The sequence below is a fragment of the Amblyomma mixtum genome, chromosome 3 (genome assembly GCF_055824585.1).
Source record: "Amblyomma mixtum isolate Tamu chromosome 3, ASM5582458v1, whole genome shotgun sequence".
Lineage (NCBI taxonomy): Eukaryota > Metazoa > Arthropoda > Arachnida > Ixodida > Ixodidae > Amblyomma > Amblyomma mixtum.
The window spans coordinates 202,456,585-202,477,231 of NC_143014.1; the positions used below are offsets into that span (position 1 = coordinate 202,456,585).

The 20,647-nt window shown below is 51.5% G+C and overlaps 1 pseudogene; it reads right to left on the reverse strand.

The window, feature by feature from the left end:
- Positions 1-1,971: 1,971 nt before the first annotated feature.
- Positions 1,972-7,212, reverse strand: LOC149353321 (uncharacterized; annotated as a pseudogene).
- Positions 7,213-20,647: the final 13,435 nt, after the last annotated feature.

The window sequence follows — 20,647 nt, forward strand, 5'->3', positions numbered from 1 at the left end:
TTCTATTATAGATTATTTAGCGGTCGTAAGCGACTAGCACGGGGTGCTTCGCGTATACCAATGCCTAACGCATAGTTTGAAAGGAGAAAACAGTCAAGCAAAAGTCTCGTGTCTATAGTCCTTTAAAGGGACTATGAAACAAGTTAAGTGAGATTACGTAAAGATAGACAATCCATCACTCGTCACCCCAGCGAAAGAATTTTCGAGCTAGCATGAATAACAACGAAGTTATAGACGATTAAAAATCACGCTCCTCCTCTCCCCCCTCAACTCATACACGCGGAGCACCAAGAAAAAATAAAGAAAACAGCTCCGGGACTGACTCCGCCCATGAATACGTCATTCGCTGACGTTCGTTTTACGACTTCCGGTTGTCGCACTCCCGAGGAGCAGCGTGCGTCGGCAGCGTCTGTCCGGTCTCGGCGCTTTCTTTGCTCCCGAACTCCCGGCAGAAAGAGGCGGCAGAGGTAAATTGAAAACGCATATATCTCGGCGCTTTCTTTGCTCCCGAACTCCCGGCAGAAAGAGGCGGCAGAGGTAAATTGAAAACATATGCGTGAAGGCAATGCCCTGGCCCGCGCTTGCCCGAGGGGGTCGCGCGGCGCCTCGAGCAGACGATTTTCACCGCTACCGGAAGTGTGCCCGTGACGTCGTAGCTGCCGCGGCTCGAGCGAATGACAGCGTGTGGTGGCCTACCGACGTCATGGGACTAGTGACGTCTGTTTTCCCGGTTTTGGTTTCAAAATCGCTCCCTACGAAGACACCAAACGGCCCGCGAATTTTAAAAAACGCGATTTTTAAAAAGCCATAATAAATTGACGGCTCAGTTCCGAAGACTCATACTTGGTGTCAGTGCTTCTGAGCATAACTTCTAACATTTACAAGCGGCTTTTAATTCTTTTCATGGTCCCTTTAAGGCTATAACGCGACAGTGGTTTCCCTTGCCCACGCAGACACGGACACTCTTTCCTCTTTCACAATCACAATCATTATGCGGAAGACTGCACGATACACGACATACATATAAAGCACCGTTCTGACCGAACCGTACGACTGTGCCTGCGTGGGGTAGCGGTAGCGTGTCTGACTCGCGACCCGAGAGTCGGGGGTTTCCGATGTGGCTCTCTAGTAAGAGCCACCTTTTCGACCAGTCCAGATTTGTTCGTCACGCCGACGGCAACGCCAATGCCGGCTTTTCTGTGACACGGGGCCTTTACGCTTTCGCGTAATGAATAAATATTGCCCGTTCGCTGGACGACCATGCCCAAACCGCGCACTAGCCACATTGAGTTTCCTCAAGACAAGCACTTGACCTGCCAGGTGCCTTCCCTTGGCGACTTTACGGGTCGCATCAGCCGCCGGCATCGATCCCGACGGCCGGTGTCTGGTCACCCTGCTCTGCTGCGGCCTGAATTCCCTTGTAGCTGTTTGCTGCTATTTCGAATGTTTTGCCCTTTAAAGAGGTGTAGACGAAAACTTTCTGAGTCTCCGCTTTTTTTCCATGATAGATACCCACGGGCCTAGTAATCATGAAGATGAACTGGAAACACCAGTGCACAGGGTGAATTATTATGCCCAAACTATTAGGCAGTTTCGGTCTCTGTCGGTGTTGGCTCTGAAGTGCACTTCGACGTCGGGGTCGACCGGCCAACCTGGACTTCGCATTAGTGACCACATTCTCGAGCCACATTCCTAATGACGTCGGCGACGCCGGCAAGCACCAAGCACTGCTTGCTCACTGGTAAGTTCGGTGACTTCACAATATTTGGGGCAAATGCACCTTGACGTCACTGGATGCCGGTGGAAATGCCGAGCGGATCCTCGGACAACATTCAGAATAACATTAAAGTATTTTTCCCTCAACGCCTGCGATTGAAACTTGTTAGAAGGCCTCTCCTTACGCCCATGAAACAAATATCATTTGTTGGCGTTCGAAAGTTTGTGTCCATGCGGTTTAACAAAAAAAAAAACTCACTGAGGTGTGAAATAGCCGATCATCTCTGTGGAGGGGCATCCCTCGGGTGCCCTGCGCAGATACGCCAGGTTGCAGAACATGGAAAGCCGGTTGAGCGTGATGAGGGCCAGGTGCCCTAGCCAGTACCGGTGCCGACACTCCTTGGAGATGAGTTCTCCGCCGTTGCTTCCACCCTGGAAGATTTAAGGTACCATGCGCAAGCGAAGCGCAGGCACAGTATCACCAGCTTCTGCGGCGGCACGTCCCTCGAAAGGGAGCGGGATACCTGCGATAGAAAGTGAACAGCGAGCTTCCGATACAGACTCTCGCAGGATAGCACCCACTCTAAGTGCATTTATCTATGAATACGTTGTTTCGGATAGTGCGGTGACATAAGATTACTGTGTTACCCCATGAAATCGCCCTCACTTTTTCACGCCCGGAGCATTAAAAAACCTTGAAAGTGCTTACAAATGCCCTCTCTGCCTTCTTAAGCTCTCAAAACTTTCACAGCATAAACCTTAATCACCGTTAAGCGCCCAATCGTGCGCATTTCCTGATTGTTCGAAACGAAACCGAACATAAGGCAGGAGAAACCATCGATGTAGCAAGACTGTCCTTTATTATTAAGTTATAACAGCATGGTAGCGGAGGCTTAATAGCCTAGTCGTAACCGTACCTGCCGGTTGCCTGCTGCAAGTATGCAGGCAGGTGCGTGTCCTTTGCCGTTGGCCAAACGCAGCTTATCCGGCACATGCATTAGCATGTTTGCGCTATGTTAAAACTTTTAATTCATACTGCACAATCAGCACAAACTGGTGCTTTTATCCAATGACAAGGTCGCCGCCATCCTGGTAGACTGTCGATGCAGCTGTGAGGTCAAACGAGAATAAACGCCAGCACTTCGACAGCTTCCCATACAGCAGTGCATGGCGCTTTGTTTCAAAGCTGCCACATGTAGCTGTGCATGTTTCGGTATAACAAGACACACTAAGTTTTGTTCGAGTAAACGAGCCATATTGCTTCTTCTGTCCCGCTTGTTACGGGTGTTGGATGGCGAAGAACGCAAGCCAGTGAACGGCGATCCAGAAAAGATTCTCATGCACGAAGAGTGTAAAGGAGCCCAGCCTTTTCCGATCGTGTTGCCCCGGATCTCCCCCCCACGCAGTTCTTTTGCTGACACCACGCACCTTGACGCAGGCCTCGAGCATGATGTTCGTGTAGAGGCCCAACTCCTGCGGGTCCCTGATGAAGAGGAACTCGCGACTGGAGTCGATCCAGTCGTACATGAGCCTCAGCAGGATCGTCAGCACCTGCGTGTCACCGTGCTGCGTGCCGTCCTAGTCTCCGCCACCAGGGTGCGGCCTGCCCAGCAGCAGCGCACCGAGTCGCTGGCTGAAGCTGCTGCGCGATGCCGGCACGGGGACGCAGGAGGGCGTGTTGACCACGATGCGCAGGAGAACATCGGACACCACCCAGGGAAGCTCTGGATGCCACCTTCCGAGGACTGAAGCTCGTAGGTCACCTGCGTCCTGACCCCACATAATACTCTAAGGATTTATCCTCCACAAGCTGTTAGCATTAACATAGTCGCCGTAAGGTGTAAAGCCAGTCTACGGCTGCCATCGAACGAAAAACGCTAAAACTAGATCATGGACCTTTGTCAAAACATGCATCGTGGGGAAATGTCTGCAGTAGATGCTGAAAAACACGTGGGGAGAATGGTCCCTATACCAGTTTTTATTTAAAGCTTTCCTTTCGCAGGAGGCACAATCAAGAGGCATTACTGAGCACCAAATGCACATAACGCTGCCAGCTCGAAGGATTCCTTCCCATTATTTGTCGAATGTTTTCTGTCGGAGACCCGGAGCAGGGGTTGGAGGGGCAGACTAGTTCAGCTTGCTAGTACCCACGATGCTCCCGCCACGACCATAGTAATCGTCTATTTATTAATACTGCACCAAACTTTTCAAATGAGTCGCCGTCGAATGTGTTAGTGCTCCGGCGGCCTCTCGCATAGAATTAGGACGCCAACTAAGCAAGTCGGTCGTTCAGGCACTTAAGATTCCTTACGGAAGCATCCTTCGTTTTTGACGTGAGAGGCTCATAACAGGGAACGAAGCACGTTTCGGAAGCTATTCCTGGTAGCCTGCGTAACGTAGGTGGGAGACTGCCGTCGTTGATATGAAGTCTTAACCATCTGTCTATTTGGTCGGAGGGATGCTACCTACCTTGAGAATGAATCATTGTACGGCTAGTCAGCCCGGCTTAGCAAGTATGTGCATTGCGCTGTGCTTCGAAGGGACACCACGACGAACTAGGGCGACAGAACTCCCCCCCCCCCCCTCCTCCCGGAACAGAGCAATCTTTCAGGCTTCCGCTCTAAAGGCTGAACGCCAGCCATGCACGCATTTCTATTCCTGGGAAGGGGAGGGGGCGGGAAACGGCAGGAGGCTGCTCGCACTGGAAAATGGTATCAACCACAAGCATTAGTTAATTTGTAGTACAGATTTATCGCCTCCCTCCTTGCACTGTAACTTCTCCCACAAGCATAACGCGAATGCTCAAGCGCGTGGCTTTGTCTGACGATAGCGGCGACAGGGCACCCGTTATCGTCATCGCCGCAAACACACCGTGGAGCACGGTCAGCACTCTGCGGCGAAGTGTCAGTCCTCCAAGCCACGCGCTTCGTCATTCGTGTTAAGTTTGCGGGCGCTGGTACTCCTTCCTGCAGTGTGGCTTCAACCATTAAGTTCTACGTACGGCTAAACAAAACAGCGAAGGACAAAGAAAGTGACACGAATACAACACTGTTAACAAGAGATATAAGGTGACAACGTTTAGCGTTCCATTCGTGCGCCGTATCTGTTCTAGGCTCGTTTATTCGCACGACCAGCTTCCCTCGATATGCACCGACCACAACTATGCTGAATAGCAGATTGAAAGCGCTATATGCAGAAAAGAAAACGTACGATGCCTCAGCTGGTATCAGGCGGAGACGTTAAGGATCTCGCGAGCCTCGTCCAGCTGCTGAGAGAAGAACTCCTCGCGCGTTCGACGCACCACGTGCTCGACCTGGCTCTCGAGCACCATGGCCATGTCCGTAGGGTCGTTCTTCTCCTTCACGTACTGAGCTTGGACACATTCCCGGAGAGGGCCTCGCTCTCGCTTTCGATGAGGTACGACTTGAGCAGCGCCCGCATCTTGATCGCGTACCTGGAGAAACGGAAAAGGATGAAATGCTGTGACTGAACTGTGAAGGTGATGCAAGCAACGAAAAAGGATAAGGTACTGTCACTTAACTGCGCAGGTGATGCAAGCAAAAGACCGTTATTAACGAAAGCTTGTCAATGAAATCGAACTGTAAGGACTAAATTGTGGTAATACTTCACCTCGTGCTACTTCTGTTCTTTACAGACCTCGCTGGTGCGAAAACAGATACTTCGCAACCCACGGCTAAAAAACAGTCTGCGAATCAAATAGCTGCAAGAGGCCTAATAGGAGAATCGAATTCCGCGTTTTTATGGTCGCTTTTTTCGCCCCACACTAGTTACAGAACATTGACCTAAATAAGATAAAGGGTGTAATATCTCGCAACTCGTTTAGTGCAACACACTTCATCTACTGTAGTATTCAGAGGTATTAGTACGTACCGCTTATAGGCGGACGTGGCTTTTAGCAGGAACTGTTCTCTTCCCTCGAGCAGCAGTCGCGGGCCCGGAAGCCTGTCTTACACCACTTCAAGGAACTCGGTGCTCAGTTCAACCTGTCCATCGGTACCACATAATGACGCATTCAGCACATAATGAATAAACAATGCAGATAGCATCGGTGAACGCACAATCGCGGACAAAAGTTAACGTCCTCCTTTCCAAGTTCAGAACCGTGCCGCACTGCAGGCGAGTGTCACATGGTGGTGTACTCCTGGTGTCGAGACCGGCGTGGAGGAGGGTTCATTTACTTTCGTCTCCGATAGTACAGCAACACTGTTCCCCCGTCTTCAGAGTGCGATTTTCTCCGCGCTAATATAAAAAGGTAGTCGGTAGAGAACAAACGAGAGCAGGTTAAGCAAGTGAGAACTCTCCTACCCAGCAAAATTCGTATATAAGCTCACTGGATGCAAACTGGTGGTTGGCGCTCTGACAGTAGTTCACGGAACGAAAACCCCAAACAGGCTGCCACAGTTCGAAAGAAGGGTGAAGCAGAGCTTTTTGAGCGTCTTGAATTGCGACAAGCGCTATGGTTCTATTCGCCCATGTCGATGAACAAGATGGTTACAAAGTACATCGCCAGAAGCAGCCATCGGAGTACTATACCTCGAGCATGGTATGTGCTATGTAGTTCATAAAAATTACAGGCCGCAACGTATTCAGTTCAGACCCTCATAGATACTTCCCAGCAGTCATCCTTTTTTTTTGGTGGGGTCATCGCGGGGTAAAACGGCCTGTCGAAATCGCCGCTGCTGTTGCCGCTACCGTGGTCATCCCTGTCGATGGACTCTGCTCCTTAATGTTCTTCGGCTGGTGTGCATCCTGTTCATAACAGTGTCCACCCAAGATCCTAAAAGTGCCCCCGCTGCGGGCAGTCCCATCCCAAAGAATATGTGCCCTCATGCACCCCCAGCTGCATTCTCTGCGGAGGCCCTCGTATGACCGGAACTTGGAACTGCAAGGCACGAGGCCGTAAACTAGCGTCCCCGAGGAATGCTCTCTCTCCCCCGCCCACGTCACGGCTTTCCCGCTGCGATCAACAAACCACAACCAACGGACGCAGCTCGACGGCTTCCCGGTCATCTTCTAGATCCCGACAGAACGGGAGCAAGAACTCGCGTCTCACCTGGGAAGACCGCGTTTCTGACAACGCCACCCGTCATCGCCCACCACCCCAGTCCTCCCAAACAGATCCGAGAGACCAGGAACTCAGGGCCTTGAGCGACGAGGTAAGCCGCCTTTTCCCCCTCCTAAGCACCCCCGCCCCCTCCATTCCCCCTCAACCAGCACCCTCTCTCATAAACCCGACCTCATCATCCACAGACACTTCGAGCACTCCCCCGCCGCAAAGAAGCAGCGCACCTCAGACGCCACACCCCTCCCATGGCAGCACTCGGAGCCAGATTTGGCCACAAACTAAAAGAGCTAGACGCCCGCCTCGAGGCCAGATTCAATCACCATGCAGCCACCCCAGTCGAAAAACTTGAGCAGCGCATGGACGCTATGCTTACCAAGATGCTGGAGCTCATGGAACACAATCTTACCCATCGTTTCACCCAACTTCAAACCCCCTCCACTCCCCCATCCTACCTCCGCAAGCTCAAACCACCTTTCCTGAGCAACACATACCAATTGACACCCGTCTCACTCTACCCTCCTCAATCCACCCACCATCTAATATGGCGGGATGGAACACTAATTATCTCCCCATTTAACTTCTAACTGCCGCGGCTTCCGGGACAAGCGCGCACCTCTGCAACTTCTCCTTCCCATCATCACACCTACACCCCACATACTTCTTTCCAGGAAACTGCACACCGGGCAACCCTTTCCAGCTACACATCTACACACTCACATACCACTAGCGCACCCAGGGCGACCGCACACATCTACCACAGCCTCACCTAAAAACTCCTCTCATCACGTCTGAGATGCCCTGCGTGATCACAGAACTTATACATCACACACATGCACTTCCTTCAATCTTTGTAGCAAATATATACCACCCCCCGTCCTAGCCGATGGCCCCGCTAGAATCACTTCTGCGAAAGCTACACCATCTAGCAGGGAAACATCCCCTACTCATCGGTGGGGACTTCAACAGTCAGCATATTGAGTGGGGATACACAACCACGACACATAGAAGTCGCAGGCTCTGGCTGCTCCTGCAGAACCTCCAACCCACTGTTCACAACATGTTTCAGGCGCCTACGCGGATCGGCAACAGTGTCAGCATGGACACCAGTCCTGACCTGACGTTGAGCCGCTACCTCCCCGGTATTACCTGGAACAGAACACAACATAGACTGGGCAGTGATTATTACATCATACAAATCACTGTCCGGTACAGACCACCCCGTCACGCAAATACAATACACAAACACATTAACTGGGATGATGCCTTAAGCTGCACGCACCGCCCTTCCAGACACTCCCATCGCAGACATCGACGCATGGATGCAATCACTCAAGCATGACGTTCACCACAACACATTAAAACTACCACCGAAACCCCTACCCTGGACACACGTCTACCCCACCTATGGGAGGCTTATCACAGCCCCCTGGAACGCTGGAAAGGCAACAAACATAAGAGGACACTTAAAAAGCGGCTTGCCGCGCTACAGACACAAATCCAACAACACTCTGAGGATTTCTGCCGATCCAACTGGGGACAGATATGTGACAGCATCGCCGGAAACCTGTCCAGCAAACGCACATGGCAACTCCTCCGACACTTCATTGACCTCACACACACCAAATCAGCAACATAACACCACGTGACACGCCTCACACACGAACACAATGACGATCCCGACGCCCTCCTAGACACACTTCAAACCATGTACACCTCTCCAGGTGCACCCACACCTCTACCCCACTACACAGGACAAGCCATTCCCGCCCTCGACACCGAAATCACGGATACGGAAGTCAGAGCGGCCCTCCTGATTCTCCGCGCCAACTCCGCACCTGGTGCAGACCAGATCACGAACTCCACGCTCGGTAATCTGGACGACCAATCGATCACCCAGATTACGAAATACTTCAACCAGTGCTGGAGGGAGGGTAACGTCCCGCCGGCCTGGCGCCACGCGAAGGTAATATTCATACCCAAACCTAACAAACCACTCACACTCCAAAACCTTCGCCCGATTTCGCTAACCTCATGCCTCGGGAAGCTCTTCAAGCATGTTGTATTAGCGAGACTCACAAGTCACATGGCGGACAACAATCTATACCCGCATAGCATGGTGGGTTTCCGCCCCCATCTACCAGCACAGGACGCCATGCTGCAACTCACACACGACATATTCGACCCGCTTCTGCCGGGTCCCACCAAGGCAGTCTTAGCTTTGGATCTCTGCAAAGCTTTTGATCGCATTGAACATCAGGCGATCATGACTGCTCTATCCCCTTTGAACGTAGGTGTGCGCACGTACACCTACTTTCAAGCATTCCTCACTGACCGCACGGCAGAGATACACTTCGGCCTTCTGTCTTCCCCCTCTTACACGCTTCAGAGCATCGGCACCCATCAAGGACCCGTCCTTTCCCCCTTCCTGTTTAACATTACCCTCATCCCCTTCGCCCGAAAATTGTATTCCCAACCGAAGCACACTCTTTATGTCGACGGTATCACGCTGTGGACAACGCTGTGGTGGTGGTGGTGTAAACTTTATTGGCCATGACAAATTACAGGTGGGTGGCAGTGACCCCCTCATAGCCTGCGGGAGGGGCCCACACAGCGGGTTCCTCCCTTACAAATGATGTGCCAGCCCCTGGAGGGCCAGCCTGTTAGAGGCACTGGTGATGGTGAGTCGTTGGTCTGGAGTGCTGAACTTGACATCAGCTGTTCCCAGTAAGTGCCACCTCTGGGGGGGGGGGGGGGAGGTTAAGTGGAACAGGTGAGCAGTACATGCAGAAAGTCGCCTGGTTTGCCGCATAGTCGACAGGAGGAGTAGAATAGGTCAGGGAAACGTCCGTGCATGACTATCGAGTATGGGAGTGTGCGAGTTTGAAGCCTGCGCCAGAAAGTTGATTGCGTGTTTGATAGCGATGGGTGAAGAAGTGCGTGTGTCTGTCTGTTAGAGCGATATTGTTGTAGGAGGAGAATGCGGAGGAGGCGGTGTGCTCTCCCGCCCGGAGGGTAAGATCTCGGGCGAGGGCATGCGCCTCCTCGTTTCCGGGTAGTCCGGCATGTGCTGGTGCCCAGATGAGCGTTACGGTTCTGGCGGGATTCCAGCGTCGGAGTATGGTGCTGGCTTGCCGAGAGATACGACCAGTGCTATAATTTAGGATTGCTGTTTGCGAATCGGATATAATTTTGGTGGCGGCTGCAGAGGAGATGGCTAGAGCGATAGGCGATTCCTCAGCCGTGGTTATGGACGAGGTAAGAATGGTTCCTGCCGTGATGGGGCGGCCGTCACTGCGAATAGCCAGTATGGCTGCCTGTGCGCCTGATGATGCGTAGAGCGCGGCATCAGTGTATGACACATTGGGATCCTCTTCGTAAGCTCTGTGTAGCGCTAAGGCTCGGGCCTCCCTGCGCTTTTGATCGCGCTCCGGGTGCATGTGTTTAGGGAGGGGGGGGGGGGGGGGTATCTGAACTGCTGCCCTTATGGGAGTGGGGATTGTGTCAGTGCCAGGTATAACGCCGACAGGCGATATGCGAAGAGTCTGCACGGGAACGGGGGCTCGTCCTGTAGGGGTGCGTGTGAGTCTGGCTAGTTGTGCCGTTTTGGTGGGTTCGCAGAGTTCCTCAAAAGTATTATGTATTCCTAGTCGAAGAAGGCGCTCTGTGGAAGCGCATGTGGGAAGGCGTAAAGCTGTGCGCGTACTGCTCCTAATGAGGCCGTCTAAGCGTTCTCTATCTTTCGCTAAGAGGGGGAGATATGGTAGTGCGTATGTTATTCTACTGCTGATGTAAGACTGTGTTAGTCGAAGCGTGTTTGGTTCCCGTAGGCCCGATTTTCTGTGTGCCACACGTTTGATGAGCCTGGTTGCCTGTTGCGTATGGAGTGCTTGGATCCTGTCAGTGTGAGAGCCAGAAGTCGTGAGAAACATTCCCAGTATGCGAATCTTTGGGGCTGTGGGAATTGGTTCCTTGCCCAAAACGAGCTGTAACGGCGGCATAGAGAACACCTTACAGGAAGCAGCCACCCTCACCCATAATTACGCACGGACCATAGGACTGTCTTGCTCCGCAGAGAAGTCCGAACTGCACATCATCCGGCCTAAGAACTGCCGTTACCCTCGCTCCTCCATTGCCCCTGAAATGAATGGTGACCCGGTACTGGAGGTTGACACCCTCCGCGTATTGGGCCTGCACATCCAGAACGATGGCAAAAACGCCACCACCCCCAAGAAACTCAAGCAGGTTGTAGGCGCGATATCGCACCTCATCCGCAGGGTTCCGGGACAATCGATGGATGTATGGACGGACGGACGGACGGACGGACGGATGGACGGATGGACGGATGGATGGATGGATGGATGGATGGATGGATGGATGGATGGATGGATGGATGGATGGATGGATGGATGGATGGATGGATGGATGGATGGATGGATGGATGGATGGATGGGTGGATGGATGGATGGATGGGTGGATGGGTGGATGGGTGGATGGGTGGATGGATGGATGGATGGATGGATGGATGGATGGATGGATGGATGGATGGATGGATGGATGGATGGATGGATGGATGGATGGATGGATGGATGGATGGATGGATGGATGGATGGATGGATGGATGGATGGATCGATCGATCGATCGATCGATCGATAGGAGCGCCCCCTTTGAAACGAGGTGGTGGCAATTGCCACCATGCTCAGCTTTTCTGTCTTAATTATTTTTTCGTTTACTGTGTTGGCAATTCTCATTAAGAATCGCCATCCTCTTTACCTACGGTTTCCTACAATTCTAACCTTATGTCACATCTCAAAGAGACATGAAGGAGCGCGACCTATGTCGCCTCATTCATGCCTTTTGCGCCATATGGGAGCACGGATGCATTTATTCTACCGTTGAACAACAGTTACAACAAAGGGCTTGAAATACAGACGGCGGCGTCTCTGCTCGCGGCCGAAGGCTCTCTCCCCGCCTCGGCACTCCGAGAGGGAACGCACGGAGCCAGTCAGGGTTGCCAGGCCACTTATGAGTTTGGCTGTCCCAGGCGGCTGGTGGCTTGCACCTGTGTTGCAACTGTGTTGGTCGACCAACACAGTCCCACTTCGAGTTATTGATCAATTCGCTCTCGTCCTACCATAAGCTTGCCGTCCTGTTTAGCTCAATTGGTAGAGCGACTGCTCCGGTGTAGCGGTGGTCCTGGGTTCGAACCCCGGACTAGGACGAATTTTTCTTTAACTACGAAGTTTCTGAGAAAGCTGTACAGCTTTCCTTTGTAGCCGTATGGGAGCGCTCGGGTGGATGCCAATGAGTAACTCCCTTATTACTCTACTGGCAGTCCAACAATCGCCCCAGGTCCTTTTGACCGTTGTTTTTTTTTTTCCTTATTTTTCCTGTCCATCTTGATCTTAATGGCCGCGATCTCATTTTGCTCTATGCCTACCGACTGTTGGAGCTGATGTCGGTTGAGCTGTAACTGCTGGATGGCGAGCTGCATTTGCTCCAGGCTAGAATGCATCTGCAAACATTCCTCTCTAAATTCTGCTTTCATCTGTATGATCATATCCTTGATTTTTAGGCTATTTTCGGCAACCCCAGTTTGTTTGCGTTCAGAGTTTTGGGGGACAGGCCCTGCACTACCGATTTTCATAATTCTTTTTAAATTTTCCATTTCCTCCTTAAGTTTACGATTATCTCTCCTAAGCTCTTCGAGTTCTTTTTTCAGTTCTCTGTATTCATTATTGTTTCCCGACAACTGAGGACCCGAGGTAACTCGCGCTGCCCAGCTCACCTTTTCTGCTCTTTTCTCCGTGGTCTTCTCCTTGCATCGCTCCGTTCATCCGCCTCTGCTTTTGTCGATTGAAGCCCAACTGACCGACCGCGAGTGGCTTCTTGAGCTTTGGCCGCCGGCTGGGCCCGCCTCGAACCTGGTCCTGGGCCTTGACTCCCTGTACTCTGCAACTCCGGGGTCACGCAGCTTCTCCGCCCAACTCTTCTTAATAATGTACGGAGTCTTGAATTTCTGCTCATAAAGGCTCGAGTTGGTCTTTGGTGTTTCGTTTGGTTTTGGGTTGGTGTTCACCGTTACACACTCAACAGCACACTACACATTCATGTCCCTCCACAGGATTCAGTCTCCCGCATAGTTCACATCTCATTATCACAGTGTTACGGCAAACGTCGGCCCTGTGTCCCACCTCCCCACACCCGTAGCAGGCCGGTATCATTTTCTTGTAAAGGTAGCAGAGAATTTTCTCTCCGTTGCAGTCGACGTAAAATGGAACTCTTCTACCCGACAAGGTCGCCGCCACTGCGGCCGTTTTTCCAAATTTACTTACAGCCAGAATTTCCGTCGCTTTGGCTCTGATATTTCTTTGAATGTCATCTTCACTTTCCTCCGGATTAATGCCCCTCAGTAATCCCTTGCCTGTGTCCTCTGGGGATTTGGCGTACGCGCAGGCCTGATACTTGCACCCGCCTAACATTATCGCTTGCACTCCGAGGATTAGTCGAGCCGCTTCTATATTCTTTGTCCCTACCACGATGATATTTTGCTCCATACCGAGCCTGACTTTGACCTCGGTTTTTATGTCGGTCCGGCCAGTGGCTGATGCAATGGCAGTTGCAAATTTCCATACGTTCGCTCTGTATCTTCCCAAGTCCAAACCGCTACTTGGTCTGATAGTTGCCACGACATCTCCCGTTTCCAGCGCCGGGGGTCTCGGAAATGATTTACCTTGGTCTATGCTCAACTTGGCATGTTCCACGTCCTCATTTCTTTCCGACACCTGCCGGTCCGGCTTGGCTTTTCGCATCAAATTCTTAGAATGTGCCTCAATCCACTGAAGTAAAGCTGGATCCAGGACTTGCTTTCCTTCCTAATCTCCTTTATGAGGACTCCCAACTTGCATCTCATTGCGATCGTATCCTACGATCCCCTCGATGTCGTCACGCCAAGCGCCTCTGCCAACTGTGGTAGAATACCAGTTTCTTAACTCACATCTTAGTGGTTGATATCCACGTACTCGTGAAAACTTCGTGTATCCAACCGCTCTAAAGGTTTGCCTTTACAGCCGCCGAGGAGACGACAGCGAGATTTTGTCAGAGCGCCTCAGAACAGCGTCCGAGCAGATGCACTTCATCTTCTTCTCTCACAAGTGTCTGCTACACTGTTAAAAAGAGAAAAGAGGAGGTTTACTCTGACGCCTCCTTTCGGTGGCGAACGGCGATGTAAGTTGTCCTCAAAAAAGAAGTAAGCAAATATTGAGCTTAGCGTGACCACTAGCTCCGCTAAATTGCTGCTCCTCTTGCAAAAGAATTTAGCATGCAGTTACAGAAGACTATTGACCTCCTTGTTCACACCAGAAACATGCGCAATAAAAGGCGTCCTTGGGGACCTTCGACACGGTCTGCAGATGTCGATCGCAAAGCGGAAGCGACGACGACGAAGCTGAAACAGATGGAAGGCACACGCATTGCCGAACCCCCGCTGCGCCGAAACGCTGGCGCGGCATTCCAAGCCGTGGGGCTGTGGTGGCGGCGGCCGCAGCTCCTGCCGGAGCCGCCCTGCGCGGCGTCATGGCGTCCCAGTGCGTGCGAGCTAGCTGGCGTCGTCGAGAACAGCTCCCAGTCCGAGGTGGAAGCACAGGTCAGGCTTCCGGCGTTCCTCATCCCCCGTGTCAGTTCCGGGGACCTGCGCAGCGTGCTCGCTGTCTCCATCCTGGGGAAGTCGTCCTCTCCCGCTCCTTCAGCACTGACACCGATCTGAAGCGAGCGCAGAGGAAGAGCGTATCTACATCGCTTGACGGGTGAGAGTGGAGAACCTGCAGCACGGCTGGTGGCGGCGTTTTGGGAGGTGTAACCGACGCCCACGTCCACCAAGGCAACACCGGTGCAGGCGTCCTTGATCGAGGGATACAAGCCACCGAAGGAAGCAGAAACGTTGCAAGCCGTTGGGCGCACTGCCGAAGAAATGTTCGCTGCGGTATCCGGACTGGCGGCTGACGTCGCGAGAGGAGTTTACGGCGGCGAAAGTGGAGCGCCCGAATGCAGTCGAGGGCGGTGGGGTCATCATATATCCACCGCAGCTGCTGCAAAGGGCGCCCACATTCCACTCTGGCACCACAGCGCGTCTTCGAACACATCGAAGAGGCCAGGGCAGTGCTTTTTTTTTGTGTGTGCGGCAATGGAATGAGGGGGCGGTGGGAGTGCTGGACAGCGGTACAGGATGGACAATCACACTATCTTGGACACTTAAGGAGAGAGTAATGGGCTGGAGGACCAGGCAACAGAACGCGCACATCATCTTGATGGAGCCGGCTTTTGTGGGGGGGCCGGCGACCGAGGTAGTCACGATCACTTGTACATAGTTCGGATTTTCAGTGCCACATTTTCTTGCTTTATCTTTCTTGCACTTTTTGTCTTTACCGCGATATCTTTGCCACGTTGTATTTCGCGTGTTCTGCTTCTTTACCTTTGTCTCAGACTGGTCGGTTCATTTGCTCTTTCGTGTGCTTTACTGTGTACTTTCGCGTGGTGTGCCAATAAAAGTAAAAAAAAAATTGTACCCTTGTGTCTGTGCCAATTCTTTAAAAACTCAGCATTAATGTGGTCCAATCACCGCGGTGGCTGAGTGGTTAGCGCGCTCGGCTACTGAGACGTAGTTCGCGGGTTCGAACTCCACCTTGACGGCCACGTTTCGATGGAGGCGAAAACCGAAGGCCTCCGTGGTCTGTGCGATGTCAGTGCGCGTGTCGAAATTACTCCGGAGACCCCCATTGCGGCACCACTTTCTTCTTTCACTCCAACCTGCCTCCCTTCCCTTACAGCGCGATTCGGGAGTCCATCGGGATTTCAGAATATTACTGCGTCATTTCCTTTTCTTAAAAAACCATTATTCAGTTTTCAAGGGGGCGCAAATTATCGTTTCAGGATCAAATTGTGAGACGTGGCGGACGTCAGTAATTTTATATCAATGTTAATTAGATAGAAATACAGCTTGAATTAACTGTACTTTAATTAGACTGGTGGTTATAGCCAAAGGCGAGTTCGTAGCCGCAGCGGAGACGATTTAATATTAGTTTTTGAAGTGAAGAAAAACTCGTTCTCTATAACCCTACGCGATACATTGCGATGCTTTTCTACGCACAAAACCGAAAGGCAGCCCACGCGTTGCACAAGGCTCGAGTTCAGGGCATACGCAACGTCCGCTGGTTTCGTGTTGCAAAGCCTGCGGCGCCCATTTCGAACCGTCTACGCTGCTTTCTCGCGGCATGCAGTTCATTTTGCTGCGTCGCTCACTGCATTAAATGGATGGTCACCTCCAGCTACGCGGCTGCCGTTGATGGGAAGGAGTCTTTTGTATGAATACGAGCTCGCGATTCCATGACCGGACTTTGCTAATTAAAAAGTTCAATAACTTCTTAATGAGCTTGATTTTCAAAGTAACTGACGTCCGACGCGGCTGCGAAGTTGTTCGGGAAATAAATTTTTTTTTCTCAAACACATTGCCTTCTCAAAAAAAAAAAAAAAAGGAGGGGAGGGGGTTCTTCCTGTTCTTCCGATCATACTGAACTAGACTACATGAGCGTATGAGATGTCTCTTCAAAGCGAGATTAATAGAAGTAGTTGCAGTAAGAGAAACATCACTGAAGGATATAGAGTCTTTCTGTTCTGAGAGGGCTCCTCAGTTCAGGAGCCCTGTGGAGTCTACATCCCGCTTGGCTCAATGCACCAGCGCTGCCTGGCCTTCCGCGTTAGCGGCCAGCAGAGCATTTCCGCGGAGGAAAGAGTGGGAGAAGCTATGGGAGTTAGCGTCAATGGCTGTGAGAAGAAGCAAAGGAAGAGATCAAGTTGCGGAGTGGGGTTAATGCATGGAGGGCGGAACGAGATGGAGTTTGTCTTGAATTGCCTCCATATGCCGTTCCCTGCAGTAATAACAAACAATAAGATTCGGAGTAATAAAAATGTTAGGAGAGTACAAAATAAATAAAAGACCCACTTTATTTAATACCTTGCGACGCACGACGTTAAAGATGGGGTTGAGGAACCCGCTCCATCCATCTCGATAGTCAGCACGTCCTTCACGAGTCGTGTCGTGCTTTGTCCTTGCGTCTCGGTTGCGAAGTACAGTCAACTCCCCCCTCCGCCCCGCGCCCTCCACTTCAATGAGATTATGCATGAATTTGAAGCACTCCATTCCCCGTTCTCCTCAGATCCTTGCAGGGTCCTCATATCAGGGGTCGGAAGGTTATTGATTTGGGTCTGCTTTCGGTGTACTGTCGGAAAATACCATCAATTAAAAACTGCCATGGCGACAGTGCTTCTCATCAATGCGTTTATCCAGTGCAGCTGCTGCATGCTTTTGCGATGTGCAATTTTGCGATTTGGCAACTTGTAATCTCTCCTTTCTTCTCGAGGCATCCTCGCGGAGACGTCACGACTCGGGTATCACGTGGTCTACTGGTAGATCTCTGCGCCGGACTCAAAGCGGACTAAAACTGATGGCGAAGGCGTGGGCCAAATGCGGTGGATAGCAACTGCAAGAGGGCTGAACATGCAGGATGCAGAGGGGGGGGGGGGGGGACACTCGTAATAAAATCATTAAACTGCTAATTTTAATGCAGCCCACCAACGAAACAAGACTTAATATTAAGATACTTTCTCTTATGAGACAGAGCCTTTTACCATAAACGATGTGCTAAATTTAGTAATTTTATTCTAACATATTTATTGCGCTCCCGTTAGTGACTGTGTCTGTGTGGTGTAGCGACTGTGAAGGCATTATTTCTGTTGAAGTTGCAGCGCTTACAAAGCATAGAGTTAATACATTGTCAAGAGGTAGTTGGCAGTTGTTCATTGCTGCCGTAAAGCATATCAGCGCTGGCGCTATCTAGGAAGGCATAAATTTAATTCGCAGGTCTTAAAATCTGCCGTTTGCGAAGTGTTTGTCTTGAACTCTGATTGCTTCTTGTCATTGTCGTTTGTTAAGACCGCTATTTCCGAGTTTTCTTGAAGCGTCATTTTCTTAATCTGCGTGTGGACAGCGCTATGTTCTTCTTGTGCCTTCGTAGTCCACTACGGTCTGAAGCATTCGGCACTCTATGAAGCGATGACCTCACGGTTTCATAGTGTTTCTAATTATTACCTAGAGGAATAAATGGCGCTCCCGCTCTTCATCTGTTTCGGCTGCCCTTTTAGCGCGTTTACGCTCCCTATCGATTGCTAAATCCCTCGCACGGTTGGCAGTGTCGACTGGATGATCAGTCTGAGCGCGACCTCTGCGAGTACCCACTCTGGAGGACGTCGGCACCAGCTGACTTGCTTCGTGCACAGCGAGACGCTGGATAGGCAGCGCGCAGCGGCCGCGGCGACGGCGGAGGGCGCCGCTGCGGCTGCTGCGAGTTGCGTGGTACGTCGTGTGATTACTTGCAACTCCACTCCTCCTGTTCAATGTCATTCGTGCAGACAGCGAAATCGGCGCCGCTAGGCTAGTGAACCTTAATAGTGAACTTAAGTGAAATAGTGAACTTTAAAATAACGAATGTAACAGCCATCTTTTAGATACTTTATCGCGAATTATGCGAATACACCAGCTCCCAGTAGGTCCTTTCTTGCATTACTTCGAGACAAAGTACTTGCGAATGCATTTCCGCCACGGATTATGCTGGGTCTGTATCTCTTGATACATTACGTTTTTCTGTGCCTCCTTGTTTGCCAGCCGGTTTCGTTGGGCGGTAACTGAACAGATTCCGGGACCTGAACACATATAAGTGACAAAGGTTGTGTGCGCTGAGAGGCAACTGTCCTCAAGAGGGACGGGCTCGAATTTTGAGGTTATTAATAGTCTCTTATGGGCTTCCTCTGCATGTATAAGGTAATCCACGGCTAAGTATTGGATGCAACCGACGCTTCCTAGAATGCAGGACCGGAAGTGAAGGACGCAGCCCTCTCAAGTGCGAGCTCGGAATATGCCTGCATGCCTGGTCCCTCTTGCTCGATCCCTGCACTCGAATGCGGTCAGTGTCGCGCAACCTGGCGCCTTCTGCTTCGTCGGGCCGCTTTGCCCTTTTTCTTACTGGTTTTTTGTCAGGACGGCGCGGTCTAGGTTTTCCTGCAGGCCGATGCCCCTTGATGCACTTCACGCCTGTTTTGCTTGGAAGACGCGCTCTTCCCCTTTCATTACTGCGGTCAGCCTTTGACTCAACTGTGCGTGCTGTCTGACCAGTAACTGCAGCTGCAAGTTTACGAAGCGCAACGCAAGAAGGCTTCGCCTTTCCTTCTATCGCATTCTTTTCTTTCGCACCTGCCCACGCAATTGAATTTAGGTCTTCAAATTTGATCCGTTTTCTCTTGGTCCTTGCCCTTTCCCTTTTTCTCCGCCTAGACTGTTCCGCGTGCGTCAGGATGGATGGATGGATGGATGGATGGATGGATGGATGGATGGATGGATGGATGGATGGATGGATGGATGGATGGATGGATGGACGGACGGACGGATGGACGGATGGACGGATGGACGGATGGACGAATGGACGGATGGACGGATGGATGGATGGATGGATGGATGGATGGATGGATGGATGGATGGATGGATGGATGGATGGATGGATGGATGGATGGATGGATGGATGGATGGATGGATGGATGGATGGATGGATGGAAGGATGGATGGATGGATGGATGGATGGATGGATGGATGGATGGATGGATGGATGGATGGATGGATGGATGGATGGATGGATGGATGAATGGATGGATGGACGGACGGACGGACGGACGGACGGACGGACGGACGGACGGACGGACGGACGGACGGATGGACGGATGGATGGATGGATGGATGGATGGATGGATGGATGGATGGATGGATGGATGGATGGATGGATGGATGGATGGATGGATGGATGGATGGATGGATGGATGGATGGATGGATGGATGGATGGATGGATGGATAGGAGCGCCCCCTTTGAAACGGGGAGGTGGCAATTGCCACCATGCTCAGCTTTTCTTTCTTTAGTATTTTTTTGTTTACTGTGTTTGCAATTCTCATTAAGATTCGCCATCACCTTTGCCTACGGTTTCCTACAATTCTAACCTTATGCCACATCTCTGCTTTTCAGCCACCAATCCTCCAATCGCTTTTTGCTGACTTCCACTGCAGATTTATTTACATGACCATTGTTATCGTTAAACCCTAGGGCCTCAGAAAGAGTGACTGTGCCTGCATCGACATCCGGATGGATGTCGATGCAGGCACCCGATGCAGGCAACAAGCTCCCTCTAGTTTTTCCGACGCCCCTCGGAAATGTTCCTCTAAGTCAAAACTGGCCTCTATGGCTTTGCAGCAGAGTGGCAGCGCCACACAGCTAGCTGCTCCAGAGTTCCCCGCCTCATTCCTTTGGGTGTTCTCCTCTACCGCATTTTTGTCGCTCTGCGCGCCATTCTCTGCATTGCAGTGCTCAGCTACAACTGAGTCCTCTTCTCTGCAAGCCTGGCTTTTACGGCTCTCCTTTTCCTCGGCAGCCTTCGCACCCTTCTTGCGCCAGTATTGCAAAGGTAGCCTCTCGCGATCCTTTGTCACTGATGCCACTGTGACCCCACAACTGGCCCTTAGCGCGGTCACTTCTGTCTAAAGGATTTTCCTTGGTTTCAACTTGGAAATCGTTTTCGATAGGAAAATCTCTTTTCGCGGTCCTGCCGATCCGACGCTTGTATCGGCTCTCCTGAAAGGACCCCGCTCTTGATAGCCCCGACAAAGGCGTCCGTTGCCACTCCTACCTCACTCGGAGGAGAATCCTCGCACTCGTGTCGTTTAGACGCTATATCTTAAGGCTCTCTCTTAGCATTG